This window comes from Myodes glareolus, chromosome 17, assembly GCF_982192425.1.
Source record: "Myodes glareolus chromosome 17, mMyoGla1.1, whole genome shotgun sequence".
NCBI classification, from domain to species: domain Eukaryota; kingdom Metazoa; phylum Chordata; class Mammalia; order Rodentia; family Cricetidae; genus Myodes; species Myodes glareolus.
In genome coordinates this window covers 5,268,051-5,283,166 of record NC_142042.1, presented here as the reverse complement: position 1 = coordinate 5,283,166, position 15,116 = coordinate 5,268,051, and the positions used below count along the sequence as shown (strand labels likewise).

Here is a 15,116-nt window from a genome sequence, read left to right as displayed (position 1 = left end):
GAAAAGATATTCTTCGTTGTTCTTTCAGGAACTGTGGCCTGGTATGACCATGCCAGGGCTGCCTTGTTGGTTCGGGTACCCGCCATCATACCACAGCCAATTACAAAAAAGGCTGAGCAGACTGAGATGACCCTGTATCGAGAGAAATGAGATTCCCAAAGGTGCTGAGAATTCCAAAGGTTATGACTTTGAAATTAAGTTTAATCCTGAAGCTGTTGCCAAATGCAACTCATTTTTTTCATGATTCTCTCAATGTCTGCAACTGAGTACTTTTGGTTATCAACAATGTTCTGTAGCCGAGCGTTCTCCTGTCTCATTGCTTCACATTCTGATTGTAGTCTACCAATTTCTTCATCAAGACCACTCAGTTTCTGGTCTAGGACGGACAAAAGTGACTCCAAACTGCTCATGTATGTTTTATACTTTTGAACATCTGCTTGCAAGGAAGTTTTCAGTTTCTTCCATGATACTAGATGATTCGGTTCTTCTCTTTCTTGCTCCAATTTTGCAATCTGTTCATTGAGTGCTTTGTTTTCTGCTGCTAATGACTCCAGCTTGGACGCATCCACCTCATATAAATCCTTCAGCCTCGACTGCAGCTCTGCATTCATCTCTTCAAAGCTGTCAGCATTGGTCATGAAACTCTCATAGCATTTGATGGTGCAGTCCAGAAACAACTTATTATATATGATTCCTTCTTTACTTCTCCCCAAGGCTGCCCATCATCAAGTAGAGGTGCGCTTTCTTTCAAGGTATGATGAATCTTGATGAAGTCTTTCAGCCATACCAAGGCTGCCACGATGTGAAGCCAGGTATGAGGGGTTCCCACTGCATACATGGAGCTCTTGGACCGTGCAAAGGGATACCCAAGGTCTTTAAAAATTCTTGGAACCTCTTCAAATTTCATGTCAGGAAGTTCATATGAGGGGCATAGGAAGCCATCAAGAAAGGCAAAGATCTTTAGGAAATCTTTAGTTGATGGGGGTTTGTAGAGACTTCATGGATACACTATATACATAACCATTTTCTGTAAGAAACTCATAGAGCTGTCGAATACATTGCTGAATGAACGCTTTATCATTAAGTGGTCTTCGATCCTTGATTTTTTTTTCAGAACTGGAAAATATACCAAGTTGACTATTCCTGGATGAATGCCCACTAGTTCTTTTACCAAATATCGAGACTTTTCTTTCAGATGCAGGTTTTTTGTGCTTGACTTTCCAAAGGTTGCTCTCCCATTGGTTTGAGGGGTATAAAGCCCTGGTTTGTCGAGGTCCTGGGATCTTAATTCCTGTATGGAGAGGTGGCCAGCACCGCCAGTGGAAACGGAACTGTGCTCTCCAGAGCAGAGAAGGTGTTTCCGTTTCCTCCACCTTTATGCACTTGGCACCAACCACAGAGCCTGATGCATCTTGATTACCTATTGTAATAAGACAAATATTTATATTAATAAACTAATAACAATTTTATTGTCTTCTCCTACTTTGCATGTGCATGTGTTTGTGTGCAGGTGTACATATGCGTGAAGGTTACATGCATATGTGTACACAGGTGCGTGGAGGCCAGAATTCAGTCAGGTGTCTTTCTCAATCACTCCCCATCTTATCTTTTGAGGCAGGTTCTTTCGCTGAGTGTGGCATGGAGTTCTGCAATAAGCAAGCCCCAGGAGTCTTCCGGTCTCTGTTTTCCAGCCCTGGGGTTGCAGACATGTGTCACTACCTAGATTTTACACAAGCACTAGGAATCCTGACTTGGGACCTCATGTTAGTATGGTAAGCATTCTATTGGCTGAGCCATCTCCTCATTCCTAAAAACACTTTTCAAATTAATTCCACTAAAAATATCAGATGCCATGAGTCTATATTCTATACATACTTTGATATTTGTGTTTAAAATTTCATTCTGATCAAATAAGCAAACAAAAAAGGCCAGGATTGTGAATTGAAAACAAAATAACTGAGTCAGGGAGACCAAGCTTGGAGACGGTCACCTGTTACTTACAGGTGATATTTACTGGGGAATCTGGGTTCTCTTTTCCTCTTCTACAAAGAAGAGATGGTTGTGAACCTGCAGCACAAGTTCACTAGCCTCTATAATGCATGCATTTGTGTATGCACATGTACTTGCATGTGTGTGTGTGTGTGTGCGCGCGCGCTTATACATATATATTAGCTCTATTCTCTGCGGAGCCCCAACTAATACAACAGAATACTAAGTACCAAATGAGGCGATGGGGATCAGTGATGCGGTTCAGGGGTTAAGAGCTCAACATGCTCTTGCAGAGGATCCAAGTTTGGTTCCCAGTACCCACGTCAGGGTACTCATAACTGCCTGTGACACCAGTTCCGGGGTGGGGTCTGATGCCTCTGTTCTGCACTCCTGTAGCCATACCCATGTAGAGACACACATGCATACACAGAATTTAAAAACCTTTATTGAGTAATTTGGCGAGTACAATGTCTGGCACACACTAGTACAAACACTACACATCACCTTCCTTGTGACAGTCATCATACATAAATCATTTTAGTCACTTCAAAATAACAATATTGCAACATTGTTCTCTTGGACTTAAGACACAGAATAAATACTATGGTATTGATCAAACCTGCTTGTCATTCATTTCATGAGTCTTGCCGGCGTTATTTGTTTTGATGAAACCACAGATTGGATGAACTTCAGATCTATCTTGGGATGTTAGTTATCACAGCAATGAAACTCAAGTTGCCTTATTACAGTGTCAGGAATTTAGAGGTCCACTGCGTATTTCTCTTTTCTTACAGATACTTTAGGCCATTCATTAAAAAAAGAAAACTATCTCTGAAAGAAAGAACCTATGAGAAAAATAACATCTTAATAAATAAGCTATCCAATCAATGTGGTAACACTGACTTGTATCGTAGGAAGAAGAGGAATACTTTCTGTACAATGTTCTTGTGAAAAGTACATGGTGATGGGCTGGAGAGATGGCTCAGCGGTTAAGAGCACTGATTGTTCTTCAAGAGGTCCTGAGTTCAATTCCCAGCAACCACATGGTGGCTCACAACCACCTGTAATAAGATCCAGTGCCAGCTTCTGGCCTGCAGGGACACATGCAGGCAGAACATTGTATATATAATAAATAAATAAATCTTAAAAAAAAGTACACACAGGCAGAATATGGTGCAAATGGTATTAAGTGACCGGTTCACAAAGTGAGTGTTCCAAGCAGAACCAGAAGAGCAGAGGCAGGGGTGCTGACAGGAGGGATATGTAGGGTGGTCACCGCGCATGGCTTTCTGACCCGTGTCTCAGCCACTGGTACTGGAAAGCTATGCATCAGGCTCTGTGGTTGGTGCCAAGTGCATAAAGGTGGAGGAAACACCTTCTCTGCCCTGGAGAGCACAGTCTACGTTCTGATCAGTGTGGAGTCTAGGGTTTAAGGAAGGAATGGGGGAAAGGGGGACAGTTCCTCCTGGAAGACAGGACAGAACAGAGAACTTGGTCAGCATAGTGGAGAGATGGAGAGGAGGAAGAATGTTGCTGAGAGGTGGGGTGGCAGAAGGTTCCAGAGCACAGCATGATTGTACCAGGATGGACAGTGTGTCTCCCTATCCAGCAGCGGGTAGCGGGGCACAGAACATGGGAGAGTATACTCCCACTACCAGAGGCGCTGCACACATTTAGGTCACAATTCACATGACAATTCTTACAGATAAGCCTACAAGCCAACCTGATCTAGACAATACCTTTAAGACCACATTTCCAAATGATTCCATTTTGTGTCAAGTTGACAGTTTAAACCAGTTAGCACAGCATTAAACTGACTTGATGGTGTGCTGGACTGCTAGGAACAAAGGGCATTTCCGAAGTCATTAGTCTGACGTGCTGGATGGGCCTCCAGATACTTTGCTACATTGTGATCTCTCTTCCATGTGCTCTGTTACCTTGTAATCTCTCATCCATGTATTTTGTTACATTGTAATCTCTGCTCTGTATAATTTTGTTACATTGTAATCTCTTCTCCACATGCTCCGTTACATTGTAATCTCTCCTCCAGCTGCTCTGTTACATTGTGATCTCCAGCAGAGACTATTTGATAACAATTCTCCCTTTAATACTTCTATAAAAGGGTGAGATGTGGTAGAGAACAAGAAGGGTGAGTCAGGTATGCCGGTTTCACATGAGAGGGCAAAGAGAGAATTTTAAAACACGACTGACATCCCTTCATATTCCTTGCACTCTAGAGTCTAGTCCCTTCCTTTGTGAATGGCTTCTAGCAATAGAGCACAGTAAAAGAGTACAGCATTTACTTCAAGTTGGGGTGGTTACTCCACAGCAGGTCATGAACCTGCCTCCTCCTAAACACTCCCTGAATAAAACTCCCCGGCAGTGAGAGCACACATCTTCCAATGAAGTCTTTCCCTTCCTGGGAGTGGCTCCTGAATGAGCCCATCCCTCAGAATTCTTCATCTCTCCTCCTCATATCCAGTTTCCTTATGACAGTCCTATCTGTCTCCTCCCAGCGCAGCACGAAGAATTCCTGGGATAGCACTCATCTAACACGCTCCCGGGGAGTAGCGACTGTGCCGCTTGTTACCCAGTAAATCACAGTGTGGCTCATGCCTTTTGTTATGGAATATTATTTTAACTAGGCAAAGATGTGTTCCATTCTTTTATGTTGCATTTGTTTAACTCTGTAAAGCTGCAGACTTTGCCTGTCTAAAACACCTGGTCTAATAAAAAGCTGAATGGTTACTAACGAGGCAGGAGGATTGGGAGGACCAAGCAGAGAGAATAAATAGGAGAAATCTAGGCTCAACAGAAGAGGGAGTAGCAAGAAAAGGAGAAGGGGAGAGGGATGCTAGGGGCTAGCCACCCAGTCACACAGTCAACCACAGAATAAGATGGGAAGAGATATAAAATAAAGAAAAGTAAGAAGCCCAGAGGTAAAATGTAGTTAAAGAGAAATGGGATAAATTTAAGTTAGAAAAGCTGGCTAGAAACAAGTCAATCTAAGGCAGGGCGTTCATAAGTAATTATAGGTCTCCATGTATTTATTTGGGAGCTGGGTGGTGGATCGCCATAGAGTTAAAACAGCAAAGCGACAAAACCTTTAGCTTTTGCATTGACAATAATTACCTTTACATAGCAGCTGCACCACAAGTACTGGGTTTTAACTGGATGAATGACTGCAGCGACACGGTAAGAGAAAAGAATGTGAGTATAGGGAGGTTAGGAGTGAATAAAGCTAGCACTGAAATCTGGGATTGAGTCACTATTAAAAAAAAAAACTCCAAGTTGTTACAAAACCTTTCCAAAGCCCAAAGCCCTGATGCAGAATGACTGAACATCAGACTGAAAACCGATTAAGCAGATGACTGAAAAGGAACACATAACAAAAAATGTCTTTCCTTTGCTTCCAGCCTTTCTTTTGGGTCTACAAACAAACAGAGAAAAAAAAGCAATTAAATATATTCTATTTAAAATTTCCTGTAGTTTTGAAGTAGAAGTTTTTATCCAAAAAAGTGGCTATTAATTTCCTTAGAAATTAGAAAAGTTTAAAAGATCTTACTTATCTGAATCCAGGCCGTAGAGTTTCTTTGACTTTCATTCATTGTTAGTATGTTTATGCATGTGGTTAATATGTCTATGCATGTGGCGTGTAGGGTAGCACAGGTGTGCTGTAACGCACATGGCGTTCAGAGGACTTGGCATCAGTACTCTCTTTCCACAGGGGGTGGGGGCCTTCTTAGGGGTAAACTCAAGTCCCAGGCTTATGTAGCAATTCTTCAGCCCTTGAAAAAGATTTGGTTTTACCAAGACAAGGTCTCATTCTGTGGCTCTGATTGGCCTAAAACTCAGTCTAAAGCTCAGGCTGGCCTCAAGGGGGATGCTTAATTTCAGCAGTGTTTTAGAAGTCAGGAAACAGTTTTCACTGTATCTGGGTACATCTTACAACAGCACTATGAGCTAGTCATTGGGGACGGGCCTGTGGTTTGCAGCCCTCGGTGGCCTTCCTCTCCAGGCAAGCACAGCTTCATCTCTCGAGGGCAAGATTATGAGGCTCTCACCCTGAACCATTACCCAGCTCTGGACTCTGTCAAACAAGGTAACGTTAGACTAAAAGGATTTGCTTAAGGTCACCCTTCAGGTAGGTGGCAGAGCCCATCCTTATACCCAGGGCTGTGACCCCAAGCCCAGAGTCTGTCACACTGCAAGCTTAGTTAAGCGCATGGAAAAGTCAATCCGTTTGTCACTGCCTGGTCTCTAGACACAGCAATATCTCCTGGAATACCCTGGCCATAAAAGCTCCATCTGGAACAAACTGCCCAATTCCAGAAATAGAGGCCACCTAACAATCACACCTAACCTGAGGTTTAGAAGGGTAACTGTGACAGTTATGCTCTGCAGAGAGGCTTGCTGACGTGCAAAGCTGTGTGCACAGAACATCACCATGTGGTCACCCCACCTAAAAGTCAAGCCATGCACGTCAAAAGATGGTCCCGATGGTAAATTCATCCCACGTTTCAGCCTTGCTTCAAGTCATTTTGTGATGACTGAGGAGGACCTTGTCCAGGCAGGGAAGCATAACTGAAGAGATGAGAATTAAAACTCAGCTCAGATGGACTTTGTCAACTTGGATCAGACTCTTGGAGTCTGTTACCGGGCTGTTCATTGCCAGCATATTTAAAACACAGTACAGTTCAGGGCAAAGTTTCCAGGCAACAATCATTCTGATTCCAGATGCACAATAAAGCTGAACTTGTGACTAATTAGGACCTGCTTTACAAAGCGTATGTGACTGTGAAGGTGGGTTCTGTAGCTAAAGGTAAAGGTCTAGGGAGGGAGGGTCTGTAATAAATATTCTGGGGACTCGGGTGAGGGCTGCCTCTACAGCAAAAGGTGGGTGAGGTCTGCTGACACAGATAGAGCAAGGTCACCGGGTCATAAAAGTATCTACTGCCAGCCTGCTGGACTGGAAAACAGGATTTCTGTCTCCTCCATTAAGGAGAGGCCCCGGCATGTTTAACATTTGTGCTTCCCTAGGACTCAGTGGGCACAGTGACCTTTGTGCCCCCAACAGATGACAACTTTGAATCAATATAACTCCCTATTGAAAACTATTAGTTGTAGTCACAATAAACACTATTGAAAATTACAGAAGTACGCCATAAGGTGGACATTGTATTACTAACAGCACGTGAAGAATGATTTCAGCAGCGAGGGCCAAGTCCCAAAGACGATAAACAAAACCAAGGGTGACTATGAGAGAAAAACAAGAGGGAGGGTACAGAATATTTTTAAGAGGAAGACCATGCATTCCAGGCAAAAGCAAGGCAGTTGGGACAGAAGGACCTTTCTATGGAAGATAAATAGTAACTCTTTGGAACGATCACAATAGGTCAAAGACCTTAGAAAATGATCATCACCAGGTCCTGCTCCAGGTACACGATGAAAATGGCTGAAAACTAGCTCTGCATTTTTCAGTAAGATGGATGAGCAAACTTGGTGTGCTAATGTGAAAGTAGAAGAAAGCAGCACTGAAAGCAAAACAAGAAATCAGAACAAGAGCTGCAAAGAAAGGATGGAATGGTGGGGGAGCAAATGACATCACTTGAGTTGGCCAATCAGAAGCGGGTTCCTGGCTTGCTGTGAAACATGCTTTAACACCAACTGAAAGAAAGCTCCTGAGCATGCTCATCCTGATCCGAAGCACAGGAAGGAGAGGTAGACCCATTCTGGATGTGTTGTCATCTCAGCAGGGGCCAGACCTGCACAGAAGCCTGAAGAGACAAACCATTAAATGCCAGCCACCAATGTTTACTGGGTTCTTACTTCCAGAATTCTAAAGAAGAGAAGGAAGAGGGAGGGAAGGGGGAAGTAAAGGAGGGAGAGAGAGAGAGAGAGAGAGAGAGAGAGAGAGAGAGAGAGAGAGAGAGAGAGAGAGAAGTGGGGAGAAGAAGATGAGAAGATGATTCAGCCTTGACCAAACTACAAGATGGAGATTTTGCAAGATCCAGTAAGGTGACTGTGTACAGACAGAAAGATGGTCTCTGTGATGTTAAGATTCAAAACATAGACCTGAAGTTTGACTTCCTAAAATACTCAAGGAATTAAAAGGAAAATTCAAATAAAACAATCAAGATAAAAAAATTTAAAAAAAACATGTATTGAGCATTGAGCCAACTGTGGTGTGTGTGTGTGTGTGTGTGTGTGTGTTGTACATGCACTAAAGTCAGGTGCCTTCTGAGTTCCCTCAATTACAAACAGACAGCATGAAAAAAACTGGACCATGGCTTCAGGGACAGAGCCAGGAACTGTAGAGGAAGCTTCAGGAAGTCAGGCTGCGTCCTCAGCAAGGCAACACGTGTCTGGCTGAGTTTCAGAGCTCTGGTCTCTGTGGAAGTCTCCTACGTCTGCCCTGTCATTATGTGTTGTGTATGAGAAGGGGGACAGAGGGGAGAGGAAGTCTCCTACGTCTGCCCTGTCATTATGTGTTGTGTATGAGAAGGGGGACAGAGGGGAGAGGAAGTCTCCTACGTCTGCCCTGTCATTATGTGTTGTGTATGAGAAGGGGGACAGAGGCGAGATGAATACAATTCATGGATCTTTATGGGTAGGGGAGCAGAATTTACCCAAGGAGCCTCCCAAGAGGTGAAGATCACCTGGACCTGATTCAGGATGTAGTGAGAGAGACTTGGTGGGGAGGAGGGTGGCCCTTAGGGAGGAGGATGAGCGAGTGTTAGTCACAGCTGACTAGGAATGTGGTTGTGTCAGGAAGGAGTCTAGTCGGCAGGGCTGGGTTGCATGTGGAAGAAATCACACAGGAGTGAAGATGAAATTCACAATCCTGCTGCCCAACTTGCCTCCTACTATATCAATTACGCCGGGACAAGTCAGCTTCTCAGAGCAAGCCTTGGAACAGGACTGATTACTTGAAAAATTTAGTAGTTTGAAGACTGAGGAAGCATGGAATTGGACAAGACTAGTGTGTGTAGGGAGCACAGGCTGTAGGAGCCCCGGGGAAGCTGTGCTTTTCAGCAAGCCCTCAGTGCTCACGTCGCTAGGGTTGACCAAAACCCTGGGGAATGCCAGCCGCAGTGTGTGTGTGTGTGTGTGTGTGTGTGTGTGTGTGTGTGTGTGTGTGTATACTTATATATACATGTATATATGTATATACATATATATCTGACATGCGCTTCTACTAAGACTTTTTAATATACCGACTGTATTCATTAGTTAAAACCATTAAAATATGTATTGATTCAGAGATCAAGAAAAAGTCAAATAAAATAAATTATTCTCTGAAGACCTAAGATATTTTGCAGTACTTCTAATAGGTTTTTTAAAAAAACTCTTTTTTAAAAAAATTACCCTCATTTTCTCTAAGAATTCATGTCAGAGAGAATTTATCTCTACATTTTATGTTATAATTTGACATGTAAACTGTAATTCCTGATTATCCCAGCGGTGCCTCCAATTGTAACACCCGAGTCTGTGTTACCCTCTCGGTACAGTTCACGCCCCACTGTACCACATGCGAGCCGGGCAAAGGCCTGGAGACTGAAAGAACACACAAGAAGACCTGGGTCATTCAAAAGGAGATCAGCCGAATGCCATTTATTCAACCTTGGGGAAATCCTTATAAACCTGGCTGCTGCACAAGGAATTCCCCCCAAGCAGGTGGGAAAATGCCACACCCAAGATGGAGTAAACAATGCCCTACAGCTAATCACCAGGTGGGGCAGAGAGAGCGCAGGAAAAAACAGGAAGTTTTAGCTGGCTGACCAGAAACTGTCCTCAAGATGAACCCCAGGAGCAGGGGTAGACCCATGGGCCCTACAGTAAACAAGATGGATAACAAAAATGAGATTTAATAAATACAATTTTATATAAAAATATACTGCTAAATCGATTATTTTAAATACGTATATGAATAGACAACCCAGTTATCTAAATCTTAAACTACACTACTGCAGTGTTGTCTAGCCTTTCTCATTGCTGTCATAACTGGTCCTCCTACCCCACCCCCAACACTGATAAAGATCTTGGGGCTTTATTCATGCTTTTGTGCTCAAACCTCTGGACTCCATACCAGCACCATCACACACAGCTATAGAGAGCCAACTGTAAATGACATGTGTTCTGTTGAAAGACCCCCAGTGTGGGGAAACTCTCACTCAAGCCTCTCGGGATAACACGACCCCCCAGTAACTCACGAGAGACCGTCCTTGCTGCAATCACACAAGGTTTAATGACAGGACAACAAGACGGGAACCAGTGCACTGGGGCCGAGACTCATAATCCACGCAGGGGAAGAGTTCGACCCCGAGAAGCTGGGAGAAGGGGTTTTTAAGGGAAGAAACCACAGCCCAGTAATCCGAAAGGGGCAGGAAGGGTGTCACAGAAAATTCCGAAAATACCAGTGATGGTCACAAGGGGCAACTCCCTGCCTCTCAAGGTCATAATCAGCTAGTTCCTGAAACACAGTATTCCAAAAATACCAATAATGATTACTAGGGGGAAACTCCCTGTTTCTCAAGATTACACTCTAACTTTATCTTCAGCTAGTTCCTGAAACCCTGAACTGGCTAATCCTAGATTTCTGATTTTTCTCTTCCTGCTAGATTTTTGGCTCTATTTTTTTCCTGCTAGGAGGATCTGGATTTATCCAGGTCTTTCACCTGTCACCGCATCCATCTTCCCTCTAGCTGTACCATGTGCCTTGTCTTCAGAGGAACTTAACCAGTCCTGGGGAATGATCTTTACGCAGAGAAATGGCTTCCACTGTGACATTTTCAGACATATGTTGTGGTTGCTGGTCTTCATACTCTACCCTCCCTGACACCTCTGTTCCCCTCTGCTGGTCCCCTTTCTTTCTGCAATAACCCATCCCTCTTTCAAGTCTTACCCTGGTTCATGACCTTGGAAGTCCTCCTGGATCTTTATTTCTGCTTCATCTAAGCCCCCGGTGGAGAAAACATCATCTTTGTATAGTTTGGTGCTTTCCTGACTTCTCTTCATCCACCTAGCTCAGATGTCACTGTGAAACACTTTGGGTGACTCTGTTTATGTGCTACAGAATGAACAGAAAATTAATGGTGATTTTAAAAGTAAATCTGGTTTTGCATCCTTAAATGCAAAAGAAAAAAATGCATCATGAAAGGTGTAACTGAAGAATCCAGAAAGAAGACATAGGGGCCTTATTCAGGTCGGTCCACAAGATGCTAGAGTAGAGAGTACTGATTTGGAAACCATTAAGGAGCATACTGTATAGGAACACCTTTTATGGTGGTGAGAAGGGAGGAGCCATGGGTAGTAGAAGTTTATTGAGAGAAATGTGGGCTGGAGACACGGATTTAGCTATGTGAAAGACATGAAATTAGCTCAAGGTTAAAAGAAGTCTATAGAGTGGTAAAAGGAAGAGCATTAGTTATAGATGACCTAAAAGCCTTCCGAGATGGCTAAGCACTCTGAGACACAGGAATATCTGAATGTGAAACACTGTGTAACTCAAAGAGGTGATGTATTCCAACCCAAGCCCATTAGCTACTGTCTTAGTTAGGTTTTCGATTGGTGTGATGAGACATCATGACCACGGTATCATTTAATCAGGCCTGGCTTACAGTTTCAGAGGTTTAGTCCATTATCATCATGGTGAGAAGCATGGCAGCATGCAGGCAGACATGGTAGCTGAAAGTTCTACATCTGAATCAATAGGAAGCAGGAGACTGTGTGTCACAGTGGGCATAGCTTGAGCATATAAGACCTCAAAGTCCGCCTCCAGAGTTGACTCCAACAAGGCCACACCTTCTAATAATGCCTAGAGCCAAGATCTAAACACGAGTCTATGGGGACCATTTCTAGTCAAACCACCCCAGTTGCCAAGTCATCAATAGCAGAATGAAGACACATTGACTTTTTCAAAACTCTGACTTCAGTATTATGCTGGAAATTTGATGTCTAAACGCATACCAGAAATTTGGAGGTGAAGTTTCGGTGTGTCTAAGATACCTTGGGAACAACAAAGAGATAAATACTCGAAGAGAGAGACACCAAAAGGACCAGAGCAGTACAGGACAGATCAAGACCATGTTCCCAGCACAAAGGAGATTTTATTTGTCCCAGAGGAGCAAAGTGCGGGGAATAAGAGACAAAGACAGGAGACAGTGATAGAGAAGGGGAAAGGAACAAGGGAGAGGGAAGGAATGTTTGCCCCAGAAAGACAAAGGACTGCCTTTGGAGAGAGGGGAGACAGAAGTGGCCTATAGGCAAATGGCTGCTTATAAAAGGAAAAGGGCAAACCTGTGTTAGGATGAGTTGGTATGTGTTTGATTGCGCATGTTAATTAGGGTGTCCAAAAAAGGCAGCTTTTGTTTGCTGGACTTCAATACTTTGACAGCTGGACCTTGGTAGTCAAGCTCAGTAGGAGGAAGCAGAGCTTGGTGGTTAGCTTTAGGAATGTAATCTAATGTAATCTAGAGGCAGAGGGAGTCAGGCCTGCTAGAGTTCTTTAGATACCTCATCTGATTTAAACTTATACAATGCATACGTATCTTGAAATGTACATAGCATCTTACAAACAAATATGTTCTTGTGTATCAGTTTAAAAATAAATAATGAGAGCTGATGTCATTGAGGTGCTACTCTGGCTTCACTGTTTCTGGGGTCCTTGTGATCTCTAAACTCAGGAGAGACACACAGACAGGCAGAGTTCATTGGAAAGCAGGGAAACAGGCTCTGAAAGGATGGGGCAGACAGTGCCCAGCTCTCGCTGGCCCCACTTTTCTATCCCTGTGCGACACACAGAAAGCTGTCAGGCTGTGGTCTGGGCTCCTGCGCTGGCTCTCGGGTGCTGCACTGATGTGAAAGGCCAATCTAGCCATCTCCCTCATGGGCACTCGCTGATTTCCTTTGCAGATTATTTAGCCCAGCCAGAAACATTAATTCCCTTGCCTACCCGACCAGCAAATCAAAAAAAAAACAAGAGAGTTCAGATTAATAATGTTTTACTCTGGCCTTCCTTCAGAGTCTTTTATTCAGAGGCGCCTTTGCCTCCCCTAATTTGTAATGGAAATGAAAGAATCTGAGAAGTCACAACTTAGATTCTGACCCGGTAAATTAACTTCATTTAAATTACTCTAACTACAAGAAGGAACAGACCTTCTTGCTTTGAGGGTGAAAAGAAACACAATTTGAAATGTCATTTGCCTGGGGCAGGCACATCACATCGAGTTGTATTTAAAGATTGCTTCAAGATAGCTTCACACTTAATTATAGTGGAAAAGTCACAGAAGTCAGACCCTGAGAAATGGCTCCTGGAGCTGGACCAGTTCGTTTTACCTTTATGTAAGAGCTTTCCCCGGAGAATTAAAACCCTAAGACGTTTTCCAGCGACTAATACCATATTGTACACTTCTTATATAAGAACAGGTTAATGTGATAAGAATGGGAACTTTAAAGTATCTGATTATTGTGGTTGGCAATGATGATTTTTAGTTAATTATCTAAAAGAGGCAAGATAAAAGCTTTTGTGTTTGAAAGTATAAAATGTGCTAAAAAGAAAAGACACCCAGAAAAAAATCATTTTCTTCTTTTTTTAATTTCTATTGAGCTATACATTTTTCTCTGCTCCCCTCCCATTCTACCCTCTCCCATGACTCCCACACTCCAAATTTAAACAAGAGATCTTGTCTTTTTCTCCTTCCTATGCAGATCCATGTATGTCTGTCTTAGGGTCCTCTTTGTTGTCTAGGTTGTCTGGGGTTGTAGAGTGTAGGTTGCTTTTTTTTCTTTGCTTTATGTCTAGAAGGCACTTATGAGTGAGTACATATTATATTTGTCTTTCTGGGTCTGGGTTACCTCACTCAAAATGGTTTTAGCTAGATCATTTGCATGCAAATTTCAAAATGTCATTATTATTTTTTTTTACCTCTGTTACTCCATTTTGTAAATGTATCACATTTTCTTTATCCATTCTTTGGTTGAGGAGCATTTAGGTTGTTTCCAGGTTCTGGCTATGACAAACAATGCTGCTATGAACATAGCTGAGCACATTTCATTGTGGTATGATTGAGTATCCTTTGGGTACATACCCAACAGCAATATTGCTGGGTTTTGATGTAGGTTCCTTCCTAATTTTCTGAGAAATCACCATAGTGATTTCCAGAGTGGCTGTACCAGTTTGCACTCCCACCAGCAATAGTGTTCCACTTTTTCCACAACCTCTCCAGCATAAATTGTCATCCGTGTTTTTCATCTTGGTCATTCTAACAGGTGTCAGATGGAATCTCAAAGTTGTTTTCATTTGCATTTCTCTGATGACCTAAGGATGTTGAACATTTTCTTAAGTGTCTTTCAGCCATTTTTAGATTCCTCTGTTGAGAGTTCTCTGTTTAGGTCTGTACCCCATTTTTTGGAGTATTTGTTCTTTAGATGACCAATTTCTTGAGTTATTTGTATATTTTGGAGATCAGCCCTCTGTCTGATGTGGGGTTGTTGAAGATCTTTTCCCATCTGCAGGCTGCTGTTTTGTCTTGTTGACCATGTCCTTTGCTTTACAGAAGCTTCTCCGTTTCAAGAGGACCCATTTATTAATTGTTGCTCTTAGTGTCTGTACTACTGGGGTTATATTTAGGAAGTGATCTCTTAAGCCAATGCATTCAAATATATTTCCCACTTTCTCTTCTATGACGTTTAGTGTGGTTGGTTTTATGTTGAGGTCTTTGACCCATTTGGACTTGATTTTGTGTATGGTGATAGATATGGATATATTTTCATTCTTCTACATATTGATATCGTTATGCCAGTATCAGAGTAATTGTAGCCTCATAAAAAGGGTTTGGCAATGTTCCTTTGTTTCTGTTGTATGGAACAAATTGAGGAGTATTGGTACTAATTCCTCTTTGAAAATCTTGCAGAATTCAGTACCGAAACCATCTAGTCATGAACTTTTTTTTTTTTTTGGTTGGGAGATTTTGATGACTGTTTCTATTTCTTTAGCAGTTATAGGTCTATTTAATTTGCTTATCTCTTCTTGATTTAATTTTTGATAAGTGATATTTATCTAGAAAATTGTCCATTTCCTTTAAATTTTCCAATTTTGTGGAGTATAGATTTTTGAATTATGACCT

The 15,116-nt window shown here is 42.6% G+C and overlaps 1 pseudogene; it reads right to left on the bottom strand.

The window, feature by feature from the left end:
* Positions 1-110: 110 nt before the first annotated feature.
* LOC125412845 (kinetochore protein NDC80 homolog pseudogene) lies at positions 111-11,007 on the bottom strand (annotated as a pseudogene).
* Between the last annotated feature and the right edge of the window lie 4,109 nt (positions 11,008-15,116).